The sequence below is a fragment of the Lemur catta genome, chromosome 3 (assembly GCF_020740605.2).
Source record: "Lemur catta isolate mLemCat1 chromosome 3, mLemCat1.pri, whole genome shotgun sequence".
NCBI lineage: Eukaryota > Metazoa > Chordata > Mammalia > Primates > Lemuridae > Lemur > Lemur catta.
This window is the reverse complement of record NC_059130.1, coordinates 73156550-73168275: the sequence shown is the minus strand read 5'-3', so window position 1 is coordinate 73168275 and position 11726 is coordinate 73156550. Positions and strand designations below refer to the sequence as shown.

The window sequence follows — 11726 nt, the reverse complement described above, 5'->3', positions numbered from 1 at the left end:
CTAGCCCAGCTGAGTCCAAACATCCCCTGCACAGGCGCCAGATCAGGGAGTGAAGTCATCTACCAGCTCCAGACTAGCTAGACCATCTCCCAGATGAATACCACTGAGTGATTCTTAGTCCACACTTCATGGAGCAGAGAAATTGTCCAGCTGAGCCCTCCCCAAAGTTATGACTCACAAAATCATGAGATGTAATAAAGTAGTTTAATGGCCATTTTTTGAAGCCACTGAGTTTTGCAATAATTTGTCACATAGCAAAAAATAGCAGAAATATCTCCATTTTATAGATGAGAAAACTGAGACTCAGAAAGGTCAAGATTTTCCCAAGAAAATATATTTAACAAATGATATAAAATATTTAAAAATTAGATATTTTTCAAGTTCAAATTCTTTTTCTAATATGCCATACTATCTCAAAGCCAATGATTTTGTTGCTTTGGGAAGTTATTTATTATTATGTCACTCATTTATTCCACATACAGCAACAACAACAAAGTATAATTATCACAGCTAGGAAATTGGAATGGACTTTAAGTGCTATTTGGAGTATATTTTCTTTTTAAAGCTTAATATTGTTACACTGGGTTAATCTATTTCATAGGTCGACTTATCTGACACATAACTTTTCAATTTTATGTAATTATTTTCTAATTTTTTGGCATTTCATATATGTTCCTCTCCTTTAGCTATTTTTTTTTCCTGCCTCAGATTTATTTGTGCAAATAGCACAGGAGGACATCAGCCTCATGCAGATAGCAGGCCAGGGGTCATACCATTCCTTCTGTTCTTATGTTAGGAGACAGAAACCTCTGCTTCAGAGCCTTCATGGGGGCCTGACGATCTTTTGGGGCCTGAGCTGGAGCTGGAACTGAAGCTTGGACTGGAGCTAAAGCCGTGGCCCAGGCCTTGGTTTGATCCTTGGCTTTGGCCTTTGGCCAGCAAAGCCTGAGATACTTGGCAATGTGAGCATAAGCAGGCTTCTGAAGCTTGGGGTGGGCAATGCAGGCAAGTCAATTGAGCTTGCAGCTGACACCCTTTGGGGTCTTGGGCTTAACCTCCTGGGGTTTTATGGGGGCCTTGATAGCCTCAACACACTCACTCATGGCCATGGCCTGTTGGCCTGCATCTTCTTCAGGCCCTTCCTATTGCACTTCTTGGCAAAATGCATGTTCCTCAGGAACTTGAGGTCCACCTCCTTAGAAGATTCATACCTTTGTGATCAGGGTTTCTTGATGCCATTTCTGTGCCATTTTTAGGACTAGTTGTGTGTAGTGTCATTCTTGGATTTGGCCATGTCTGTACCATAACCCAGAGCTCCCCTAATTTAGTTATTAACTATATTTTCTTGTAGAAATTTTTTACATAATGTATGTGTATGTATGTGTATGTAATTGTTTATTTATTCCTTCATTCATTCACCCATTCATTTGCTCCTCCATTGCTGCTTAACTTTTCATGGCTTTATGACTGGTTTCCATAATTAGATAAAAACTTAAGAACAGGTATAGGATTTCATATTTATTCCGATCCCTCAGAAGAGAAATTTTAACCTATGGTGCACAGAATGTTCCCCAGTTGGATTTCAGGGATTTCTAAATTTCAAGCAAAATTTGCAGATGTTCTTTTTTAAAGAAAGTGTCCAAGACTTTATGGCATTCTAAAATCTAATTTTGTCTTAAATGAAGAGCTACTACTCTTGAACACATGGCAGAGTTGCAGGCTCACAGTAAACTCACAATAAATAATACTGATTTAACTTATGGTTTAGAACAAGATGTCTCCTTGATATTGATGCAACTAACAGCAAATGTATGACATTGGGATTCTACTAGACTAAGTTCAAATTCAGCATGAAAAAAAGAGAAAGTATAGATGTAAAGATGTAAAATAATAAAGTCTAAAGGAGGAATAAAAATATACAAATTCATCCACAAATTCTTCGCTAAGAGATAACCCTGTTAACATTTTACAGAATGTTTTGCAAATCTCTCTCTCATATCTTCTAGGTATACAGTTTACCAAAATATAATTATATTTCAAACACTACTATATTGCTATTTTTTTCTTTAGCTTTTTTGAAACATTCATTTTATTGTCACTCTAAATCAGAAATTTATACCTTAATAAAGAATTCAGATGTTAGAGTTAGTCCCTCTCTTCTGATCCTTCCCAATAGTTATCAAAAGTGACCTAGGAGTTCTACTTCACCCAGATACTGAGGCAATAAGAGTGAAACCATGTGAGATACCAGGAATTCTATAGTTTCTCTGTAATATAGAAATATAAATAACCTGATTCTCCTAGATCCAATGTGCTAAGTGACAGGTAAATGTAACTCCTGAGTTCCTCAAGAAATCACCAGGCAAGAACTTCATTACTATTTGTGGCAGGTTTATGTACCTGATATTTTTTTCTGCACTAAGTCTATCTTGGGGAGTTGAGCCTAAACCTAAACCCAAGGCTGAATATCAGACACCCTGACCTGCTGACTAGTGGGTCCCACTTCTGATTTCTAGGCTTAGATCTTGGTTCTGGTGTCCATTATATTGGCTCAGACAGTTCTCCCTAACTGTGACTTTGGAACCACAACTGACAGCTCAACTCCCATCTATCTGTCTTCTCTATGTTTTCTTATAGTAGTTTTACAGTTTCAGGTCTTACATTTATGTCTTTAATCCATCTTGAGTTGATTTTTGTGTATGATAAGAAATAGGGTGCAATTTCATTCTTATGCATATGGATAATTTTCCCAGCACCATTTATTGAAGAGGATGCCATTTTCCCAATGTTTGTTCCTTATTGGTCCCTTTGTCAAAAATAAGTTGGCTATAAATACATGAATTTATTTCTGGGTTATCTATTCTGTTCCATTGGTCTGTGTGTCTGTTTTTATATCAATATCATGCTGTTTTGATTACTATGGCCTTGTATTAATAATATATTTTGAAGTTAGGCAATTTGATGCCTACAGTTTTGTTCTTTTTGCTTAGAATTGCTTTGGCTATTCAGTTTCTTTTTTGGTTCCATATGAATTATTGTGAAAAATGACATGGGTATGTTGATAGGGATTTTATTAATCTGTATATTGCTTGGGTATATGGTTATTTTAATGACACTAATTCTTCTATTCCATGAGCATGAGATATCTATCTTCATTTGTTTGTGTCTTCTTCAATTTCTTTCATTTACAAAACTACAATGTTTTGTAGTTTTTCTTGTAGAGGCTTTTACTTCCTTCATTAAATTTATTACTAGCTATTTTATTTTTTTGTAGCTATTGTAAATAAATAGCTTATAATCAAATTCTTGATTTCTTTCTCAGTTAGCTCATATTGGTGCATACATAAAAACACTACTGATTTTTGTATGTTAATTTTGTATCCTGCAACTTTACTGAATTTATTTATCAGATCAAAGAGTTTTTTGGTGGAGTCTTTAGGTTTTTCTAATATGAGACATGTGATCTGCAAAGAGGGACAATTTTACTTCCTCTTTTCCAATTTGGATGCCTTTTATTTTTCTTGCCTGATTGCTCTAGCTAGGACTTCCCTTACTATGTTGAGAATAAGAGTGATGAAAGTAGGCATCTTTGTCTTGTTCTACTTCTTAGAGGAAAGGTTTTCAGCTTTTCCCCTTTAAGTATAATGTTAGCTATGGGTTTGTTATATATGGCCTTCATTCTGTCAAGGTATGTTCCTCTATGCCTAGTTTTTTTTTTTTTTCTTTTTTTTTTTTATTTCAGCTCATCATGGGGGTACAAAAGCTCAGGTTAGGTTTTTTTAATCAAAAAGTGATGTTGAAGTTTATCAAATACTTTTTGTGCATCTATTAAGATGATCATATGGTGTTTGTCCATCGTTTTATTGAGGTGATGTATCACATTTATTTATTTTCATATGTTGAAACATCCTTGCATTCCTGGAATAAATCCTACTTGATCATGATGTATTATCTTTTTGATGTGCTGTTTGATGTGGTTTGCTGGTATTTAGTTGAGGATTCTTATGTCTATGTTCATCATGAATATTGGCCTGTAGTTTTCTTTTTTTGCATGGTAATATTGGCCTCATAGAATGAGTTAGGGAGAATTCCTGCCCCTTCAATTTTTGTTTAAATAGTTTGAAGAGACTGTTTAGCTAGCAGTTTATCAATTTTGTTTGTCATTTTACAAAACCAAGTTTCATTCTGTTGATTCTTTGCATTATTCTCTTAGTCTCTGTTTCATTTAATTATATTCTAATATTTGTTATTAATTTCCTTTTACTAATTTTGCATTTGGTTTGTTTTTGCTTTTCTAGTTCTACATTGTTAGAATGTTTTTTGAAATCTCTCTATTTTTTGATGTAGGCATTTATTGTTATAACTTCCCTTTTAGCACCACTTTGCTGGTTCCCACGGGTTTTACTATGTTGTATTTCAATTTTTACTTATTTCAAGAAATTTTTTTTATTTACTCCTTAATTTCTTTCTTGACCCAGTGGTCATTCAGGAGGAAGTTGTTTAATCTCCATGTATCTGTACAGTTTCCAAAATTCCTCTTGTAATTGATTTCTAGTTTTATTTCTTTGTGATTTGAGATGATACATAATATGATTTTGACTTTTACAATTTGTTAAGACTTGTTTTGTCTCCAATGTATGGTCTACCCTGGAGGATGTTACATTTTTTGATGAGAAGAATGTGTATTTTGGCTGTTGAATGAAATGTTCTATGAATGTCTATTAGGTCCATTTAGTCTACAGTGCAGTTTAAATCTAATGTTTTTTTTGTTAATTTTGTGTCTAGAGGGTCTGTCTATTGCTGAGAGTGGGGTGTTAAATTCCCCACTTTTATTGTATTGGAGTCTAGCCCTCCCTTTAGATCAAATAATATTTGCTTTATATATCTGGGTAGACTAGTATTAGGTGTATATATATTTATAATGGTTATATCCTCTTGCTGAATTACATAATGACCTTCATTTCTTTTTACTGTTTCTGACTAAAAGTCTGTTTTACTTAATATAAGCACAAATTCTGCATGAGTTTTGGTTTCTATATGCGTAGAATACCTTTTTTATCCTTTTATTTCCAGTCTAAATGTGCCTTTATTGATAAGGTGAGTTTCTTGTAGGCAGCACATAGTTGGGTCATGATGTTTATCCATTCAGCCCATCTATATCTTCTAAGTGTAAAATTTAGTCCATTTACATTCAAAGTTACTATTGATCTGTGAGAGCGTATTCCTGTCATTTTATTAATTGATTTTTGGTTGTTTGGTACATATTTGTTCCTTTCTTTTTCTCTTATTGTTTGCCATTGTGGTTTGGTGGCTTTCTCTAATAGTAACATTTGAGTTCTTTCTCCTCTTCATTTGTGTTTGCTCTACCAGTTGGTTTTATACTTTCATGTGTTTTCATAATGGTAGATATCATTCTTTCACTTTCAAGTATAAAACACCTTTAATCATTTCTTGTAGGGCTGGTCTCCTGGTCCTGAATTTCCTCAACTGTTGCTTGTCTTAGAAAGTATTTATTTCTCCTTCATTCATGAGGGTTAACTTTGCTAACTCCAAACTGTTATCTGCATGGCTAGCAGGTTTTGATTCTTTCAGCACTTTGAATGTATCATCCCATTCTCTCCTGGCCTGTAAGGTTTCTGCTGAGAAATCTGTAGTTAGCCTGATGAGAGTTCCCTTATAAGGAATTAGATGGCTTTCTCTTGCTGTTTTTAGAATTCTCTCTTTGTTTTGACTTTTATAATAACAGTTTGACTATAATGTGCCATGGAGAAGATCTTAGCCTCAGGATTTGCATGGGTTGAGAGTCTCCCTCATGACTAATATAGAAAGAGACCTTGGTGGGAAAGTGGACTACTAGGGGCCACTCACTTACCCTTTCCCCACATTTGAGAGTCTCTCTAGGCTACCAGGTTATCCAGTAGAGCAGGCTGCCTTGCTTCCCTGTGTTTCCCTTGCCTTAGGTGTTTCCTGTTACTTCTCTGCGGAATTCCAGTGCTTTCTCTTAGGTGATCTATTAAAAGTATGATTATCAACTTTCTGTTCTGGTTTTTCTTTGTGGAGGAGGCAAGTACCAGATGCCCCTAAGCAATCATCTTGAATCTTCTCCTAAATGGTGCATTGTAAAACTGAATTTTCTATCATTGCTATATTATGTGGCCAACCCATTCATCTGAATTTTCTACCAAATAAATTTGGCTAAGTGGGAAAAAAAATTCCATTGGTAACACCTTGAAATTCACAATGCACCTAATTCCAAATCTGTCATCATAGTTTGAGAATTCAGTTGAAATTCATTTTACTCTACAAAGTTCACCAAATATTCAAATAAGCATTTATAAAGTGCTTCAATTTTTCCAGTTATTAATACAGAAAGGAGTAGTAAGTTCTCGAATTTTCAGATCCAATGGGGGCATGAATTGTATATAGTTGATAAAAAAAACAATGGGGACAATTTTGAAAGTGTCATTCATTAGCCAAACAAAGTGAAGCATGTGCTAGTTTCCTATATTATATTTAGTGGTAAATATAAGAAGTCCATCTGCTTTGATAGTCATATAACTAATCAAAAATAGTTCACCATTTAATGTGCTTTGAAACACTGTAGGAATCTCAATATCAGCAGGTGTCTTTGGTTTAGAAGGTCAATGAGCTTATTGAATTCTTATTCTCTGATGAAGGGTATTTTTTAAGGTAAGCATGGTGCTATATATGAAGGGACAGAAGTTATACACAATTGGATAATTTGGCATGGGATGTTGCTTATATTTTTTGCCTGTGTTTTCACTTTTATGATCTTTGAAACACTCACTGTACTCATATTTGGAGAGTGGTTGTGATCTACAAATTTTGTTAAATATGCTGCCCATTTGAAGGTCTGATTATTGCTCAGCCATTGCAATTAAGTGATTTTATGCTTTTGCAGCACCAATAATAATTAGCTTTTAAACTTTTATCTTACACTATTAAGTAGCCTCAAGCACACATCACAGCTTTTTTTGTGAGGGAATAATTTCACAGATCTCTTCTATCATGTCGTAAGGAATGTATTAATAGTATGAAGAAATGCTATTCAACTTCCCCAGTACCAAATTTGTATTAATCAGGGTTCTCCAGAGAGAAAAAACCAATAGGATATGTACCTACATATATGAAAGGGAGTATATTATGGGAATTGGCTGATGTGATTATGGTGGCTATGTAGTCCTATGACAGGCTGTCTGCAAGCCAAAGACCCTGGGTGCTAGTAGTGTGGCTTAATCCAAGTCCAAAGGCCTCAAAATGAGGGAAGCCATTGGTGTATCTCTGAGTTCAAGGTCAAAAGCCTCAGGATGCAGGGAGCCACATCCTGGAGTACAAAAGCTGACAAGCCCGGAGTTCTGATGTCCAATGAAGTAGAAGAAAATTCTATTCCAACTCTCATCAAAAGACCAATTTGTCTTCTGTATTTGTTCTCTTTGGGCCAACTGGATGGTGCCCACCAACACTGATGGTAGACCTTCCCCACCTAATTCACTGAGATTCATGTACTCATCTCCTCTGGAAATACCCTCACAGATACACCTAAAATAATACTTTACCAAGTTTTTAGGTATTCCTTAATTCAGTCAACTTGAAACCTAAAATTAAATCCACAAGTTTACCCCTTATCAACTTGGCACCCATATGCATCGCTTGAAGCCATACTTAATTTTCAAACAAAGACAATAACAAAGTAATAGTTCCACCTAACATGATGCAACTATCCTGTGATTGTTATTTTCAGGATTTTGCTCTTTTAGGATTTCAACCTTCAGGATTATGGCAGTAGGGATCGTGTCTTTCAGGATTATGATCCAAACCATAAAGTAAGATAGGCTCAGTTTGTAGCATATAGAGAACATTCAATATCAGTAGCTGTCTGTAGTGGCCCTGGTTGTTATTTTCATGAAATTGATTGAGAGAAGAAACAACAACAAAAATACCCCAAATTCCAGCTACCTCAGTAAGTTTGTAGGAGACAAGTCTTTAAATTTTTAACCATCGCTAACAAAATGCTGAAGATCTCAGATAGGAAAATGTCACTTTTTCCTGTTCATTATAGAAGGTAATTCTGGAATGGATTTGATGAGTTTCAATCTGTGAACTTGAGGCTGAGTCATTCATTAAAGGCTGCCAGAAGTCATCTGTATCTGCTCTAACAGTAGCAGTATCTCTGCTCCTGGTAACCTCACGTTGTGCTAACACTCACAGGTATTAAACCCGTTTTCTCCATGGAATGGCTTTTATATATGGAATCTCCAGGCAAGATCCAAAGTGTTTTGACAAAATTGGGCACTCTGAAAATGAAAAGCCCAGTGTGTGTGCTGAAAGTTGTCATAATATGCTATCTCAATAATTGTCAGCACAGAGCAAATATTAGGCATTTTGGGCTACACTGCTTAGAAAGCCATATGTGGACAAAATCTCTTTTCTAACACAGAGATTCTTTGTAGAGAGTAAGTCTAATGTAGTGAGACAAGCATTGAACTTGGCATCAAGAAAACTGAGTGGTATCCCAGCTCAGTTTACATATGAATTTGTTCCAATGGTTTACATCTGTGTGTTTCACTTTGCTCATTGGGAAAGTGTAGATAATCATACCTACTCCATAAGGCTTTATGGGTAATGCATGTGATAAAATTTCCACTGTAAATATTAAAAAATGTGTGCATGAATCACAGGAAACATTAATGATAATTATGATGATAAATAAATAATAAATAATTTTTGACCCCTTTTCCAGAGATTGGACTGAGATCTGTAGTAGACCTACAAATTTAAATACAGATCATGCATTCTGTGGACCCTCAAGCAGGTTATCTGCAAACCACACTTTCAACAAACTATGTAATTTTGCATATTGTATAATTTTGAGTTATTTAGTAATACTAATGTCCATAAAAGAAGCAAATGAACCAAACCCTTTTCTCTAACATTTGAAAATATCAAATAGGAAAATTCTGGGAGAAATATATACGGATTCAGAATATCCCTTTTTTCCCCACCATTTTCAGCATAATTATTCTTATCAAGAGTGAAGCAAGGGATGAAAGCACCAATGTATCAATAAGTAAAGACAGATTCTAATGCCTTAACTGTCTTAACATCATGTGCCTAAACACACTTCAGGCTTGAATGTAAATAGAAAGACTGAGAGAGAGAACAGAGTTATATACACTAAACTGATCTTTGTTTTGGCTTGAGTAAGCTAGGAAAGACCATTGACTGTAGTTTCTCCTTAGTCACATAGCTATTATCTCAAAATTAACCTACAGTGTCTCTTAATCAATACAAAAGTCCTAGGGCAAAGTAATAAATGAGGAAAAATAAATATCTGAAAGGGTATCACAGTGTTTCTGATCTACCAAAACAGGGCTCTGAGCCATGATTGTCTTTGTATAATTTATATTCCAAAAACAAGTATTGTGATTAGTTTTCAGGCACCATTATTATAAGCACAGAAGACCTCTACTACCCTTATTACCAGGAGAGCCATTTACAGAGACAAAGTCAGAACTTACCTCTGGGTTATTATTTGAAAAGTGCATAGGGACCCCCTTTTCTGGCCAAAAATGTATTTCTTCCACCTACTTGTCACTGGCTGATTCCACATAGCCTCTTTTAAAAGAGTTTTTGAGAGTCACTAAATACTTTTAATGAATTAAATTAAGTAGAATTTTTATTCTGTATGAGGAGAAATTAGGTAAACAGGAATATTCTGGGTGCCTGTCTCTTTTAGGAAATTAAATAGCCATTAAAGGTCTTAAATTAGATTCTGTAAATTTTGTTTCAGACAACGTAGACTAGTTTATTTTGAAAGAACTCCCTTGCTTAGAACAACTAGAAAATTTTAGGCAAAATAATAAAATAAGACCTGTGTGTAAGTATTGAGTGTAAGGTTCATCAGACTAATATCCCAAAGATGAAGGAAACAAAAATGTGAACCTGATGCTGGAGACAACTTGTTCCCTCAATGTATTTGCTGATTTGAAAGCAGTAGCTCAAAGGCTAAGAAAGGCAACTTTTGTCAGATTCACATGGTAGGGGAATAAAACTTGGAGATCAGAGTTCATCAAGAGTGAGGAGTACCAAATTGGGACACTAAAAGTTCACACCCTAGGAATGAGAGTAAACCTGAAATATACCAGCCCTTCAAGGGCTCCCAATCTTCTCAATTCCTGTTTTCATTAAGGCAGCATGACCTTCACCTAGGTGTCTGACAGAAGCAAATCCACAGCCGCACTAGTATAAGATAAAATTATCCAGAACTTCAAATTATCTCTAGAAATTTTTACCTAATCTTTGCTATCAACCAGTGGCATTGAGTTAATTGGATATCTGTGAGGAAAAACAATGGCTTCATCTTTACTTCATTCCACACACACAAAACATTCCATATATCTAATAATACTAAAACTTAAAGGCAATAAAATGAAGCTTATAGACTATTACAGAAGCAATAACTATCCAAGAGAACATCCTTAACTGTAATGAAATTAAAATTTCTCTTAAACAAAAGAAATATTTAAAAGAAGACAAAAACAATTTACTGACTAGAATAAGCCATTTGCAAAACATGTATTCCCAACAGGACTTGTGGCCAGATTATATAATATAAAGAATTTCTCTAAATTATTAAGAAAAAGTCAGACAACCAGTGGAAAAATTAGCAAAAGACTTGAACAGGCACTTCACATGAAAAGATATGTTAATTGCCATCATCAGGGACATGGAATGAAACGAAAAATAAAACTGCAATAAGCCATCATTACACAACAACTATAACAGCTAAAAGAATTAGAAGACTGTGTCGCCAAACACATGGAACAATGAGAACTATTATGGCTGGTAGGAGTGTAAATTGGTACAATCATCCTAAGAATACTACATGAAAGTAATTACTAATGTGAACATGTGCATTCTTTATGGCCCAGCAATCCCAATCCTAGGAATATGTGCATATGTGCACCAAAAGACAAGTAAAAGTCAAGAATTTTTACAGTGGCATCATTTAAGATTGTCCCAAACTGGGAAATAACCCAACTATACATCGACAGATAAATAAATTGCAATATATTTAAACAATTGAGGAAATATAGAATATGAAAAAAAACAAACCGCTACTACATCCAATTGCACTGATTAATCTTGCAAATATAATATTCAGTGAAAAAAATCCAGATTTTTTTAATAAAACTATTATTTCATTTGAAATTCAAAATAGTAAAAACTAATTTTTGGTGTCAAAATTCAAGAAAATTGTTATCCTTGAAAAGGGGGGGTACTTAATATTTTGGAAAGGGTATGGAGGTTCCTGGTTTTATTATTATTATTCTATTTCTTGACACAAGTAGGTGTTGCATGGGTGTGCTTCTTTCTGATCATTCATCATTTGTGACTTTGTACTTTACCTATACTAAGCCTCAATTTTAAAAGTTAACATTAAATCTTTGGTTTAAGCAGCTGATTTTTTGAAGTAGCTTTTTTCTTACATTAGACTGTGAGCTCCTTAAGGACTCTGGCTAGTGCCATTTATAAGATTAACTATGAACGTGACTTGCAATTAAATTAGAATCTTTAGAAATGAGACCCAGGAGTTTGTGTGTTTTGTTTGTTTGTTTCTTGTGTCTGCTTTTCAATATTCCTAGGTGCTTTTTGGCATCCAGTATTGAGAACAACTGCCATAGGGCCTCCAGGTATTCCTCAGT

At 34.7% G+C, this 11726-nt stretch overlaps 1 pseudogene; it reads right to left on the bottom strand.

The window, feature by feature from the left end:
• Positions 1 to 767: 767 nt before the first annotated feature.
• LOC123634850 lies at positions 768 to 1294 on the bottom strand (annotated as a pseudogene).
• Between the last annotated feature and the right edge of the window lie 10432 nt (positions 1295 to 11726).